The sequence below is a fragment of the Henckelia pumila genome, chromosome 2 (assembly GCF_033568475.1).
Source record: "Henckelia pumila isolate YLH828 chromosome 2, ASM3356847v2, whole genome shotgun sequence".
In the NCBI taxonomy this organism is placed as follows: Eukaryota; Viridiplantae; Streptophyta; class Magnoliopsida; order Lamiales; family Gesneriaceae; genus Henckelia; species Henckelia pumila.
In genome coordinates, this window is record NC_133121.1 from 182,220,188 (window position 1) to 182,223,092 (window position 2,905).

General features: G+C 30.2%; 1 long non-coding RNA gene across 1 annotated transcript; it reads right to left on the reverse strand.

Annotated features, from left to right (window-relative positions):
• Window positions 1-1,059, reverse strand: LOC140879702 (uncharacterized). Its single transcript, XR_012149492.1, has 3 exons — window positions 949-1,059; window positions 507-735; window positions 1-100 (listed from the first exon to the last, which is right to left on the reverse strand). It is a non-coding gene; the product is annotated as an uncharacterized lncRNA (long non-coding RNA).
• Between the last annotated feature and the right edge of the window lie 1,846 nt (window positions 1,060-2,905).

The window sequence follows — 2,905 nt, forward strand, 5'->3', positions numbered from 1 at the left end:
CACACATTTATTTAACCATTTATCCAATTCCAACGTACTCTATCGTCCCATCCGATGCACAATTCTTGTCACTTTTATGCGTAATGACACCGGGCATAAGCTGCAAAATATCAACATAAACATAAAATTAGATCATTCTTCTTCAACACTTAAATATAAATATACAATATTACTAGGAAAAAAAGACTGTTATTCATGTTCTCAAATCTCAAATACCCTAGTTTACTTATTTACACGAAAATTTAACCTATCAAAAATGTGAACATAAAGTTATTGAGTTAAAAAATTTTACAATTTTACTATTCGAATTCTGAAACAATAGCAACAACACTTCAACAATTGGATACTCGAGGCGTGAGAAACTTTTTAATTTACTTGCGTGAAAATATTGTGAATAATGAAATATAATATGTTGAATATTAGAATTAAATCAAATATTAATATAATATGTTCTCATTATAAAAATTAATGAATATAATAACAAAACCGAGAGAGAGAGTTTTTACATGGATCTTTCAAAACTATAAGACCAAGTCCATTCCAACAATCGCCCGTGGCACGGAAGTAAGAATTGAGAACAAAAGATGCATGGTAGAACATTCTGTTGGGATTGTAGCACTTGCCCTTAGGCTTAATCGGGTCGCAATGTACTATTGAGTCACAGGCGAAATTTATAAACCACAACAAATCAGTGTAGGGAACAGTGGCTCTTGCAATGCACCATGCACTTGAGTACTGTAATAAAAATTTATTGTTAAATATGATATAAATATATTATGATTATGTGACTCGAAAATAAAGATAGAATTAAAATCATAAAAAAATGTTTAGAATATAAGAAGATCACAAAATTTTAATCCTGTTTTCGAGACGATAAGCTGAATTAAAGAAATCATATACTGAAATTAATTTAAATTCATGAATCAACATCAAACTATGACTACTTACTTGCCCTTGTGCATGACATTTAGAGGCAACGACTGCGAGAAAAATTGAAAAAATAACAAAATAGATATTTTTATTTGTCATTTTTTTAATCTTTTATAGCTTTTTGTAAATAATATTGCAAGTTATTTGACTTTAAATGGGTGTGGATTATAAATGTTATGAAATATTTACCATAATAATTAATTAAATATATAAATAGGCGTGAGATTAATGACATAAATCTTTAGAATTAATTAAATCAACTTTAAGAAAAATGTTATATATATATCACGAATATTACAAGTAGATTACATAATATCTTTGAAATTACATCATCATCCATAATGCACTTTTAAAAAGGTTTTTTTTCCCAAATCAATTATAAGAATAATTTACAATTTCAAAGATAATAACATACATCTCATTTAAAAATATATAATGTAATTTGATATTTTCATTTGCATGGCATTTATTTTACCAAGAATATATTTTTAATATTAAATTAAAGTAAATTGTTTGTGTTGGTGATTAATCAAAAGTTTTGGTGATTAAAATAAGATCAAACAAAACCAAGTACTAAATTACAAGACCATACGGAAGCAGGATTTCAGATCAAACTAATGGGCAATTAAAGAGAAGACAAATTGATCGTTACTTTTTATCAGTTCGAATAGATCAATTCATATCGATATAACCCAAAGCAAATATATTCAACCAAATCAAGTGCTCATGTCCTCTGCCAGATCAAAGTACAACAATTTTCAGCCAAAAAATATTTGGCCAAGATCAAACTCGAACCAAGTCAATTCAAACAACCAGATAAAACTATCCAAGATCAGTTGCCGCTTTATTCTTTAAAAGGTTGTTAAGCTAAAAGACAAAGACATTTATTGAAGACTTGAATGTTGGTTATCATATCCAACAAATTCAAGATTTGTGAGACAATTTATGAGCTTTGTTGGCGGCTCATTCAGAAATTGTTGGCGGCTCACTGGCTAGTTTTGAAGTTTATACATTCACGATGATTCAAGATTCAGAAGAACAAGTGTGAAGAAATCTACGAAATCACAAAGGTCAATTCATCCGAAAAGCCAAAAATCCTTCACTTCATATTCTAACTCAGAAACTCATTTTATCAGATCAAAGTTTCAAAGCTCTTAGTTAGACAGTCTGTCAAGATCGATTGAAGTTCAAAGCAATACACATTATCGATCCAGATCAAAGCTATTTGTAGTTTTCCAAATCAAGTTTCACGACACACTTTATTGTTACTTTGTTATTTAACTCAAGCAGAGTGTTTGATCTGCTTCGAGAGATAGTGTTACTAGGAGTTTCTTTCAAGGGTTGATTGGATTGGATTTGTACAAAGCGTTGTATAAATCAAATTTTTCTAGTTGAATCTTTCTGGAAACATAAGAAAATGTGATATAGGAGATTAAGCTCCGAACATCCATAAAAAATCTCTGTCTCTTTACTTACTGCATTTATTCTATTTGGTCTACCATTAGCCTTTCGAGTTCAATTCTGCAAGAAAGGTTCTTCCGCCTAATTTAAATCAGATCTTTCGAGCAGAACAAAATTTTTAAGCAAGAAAAACTTCTGTCTGTTTTGAACAAAGCATATCTAAGTGACTTTTAATTTTAAAATAGTGTATTCACCTCCCTCTACACCATTTTTTTGCTCCCAACAAATGGTATCAGAGCGATTCTTACTTATCCTTTGAACCGTTTCTAGAAAGCTATGACATCTTTTAGTAAGATTCCTATATTCTCAAAAGAAGATTATGACGATTGAAAAATTCGTATGCAGCAACACTTATCAGCACATGACGATGATATGTAGTTCGTGGTAACAGATGGACCTATGAAGATCATGAAAACCAACACTGCCACTGCCATTTCTACTGGTGCTCCACAGATGATAGAAAAACCTCGAATTGAATGAACTTCTGAGGATAACAAAAAAGTCAATCTGGATA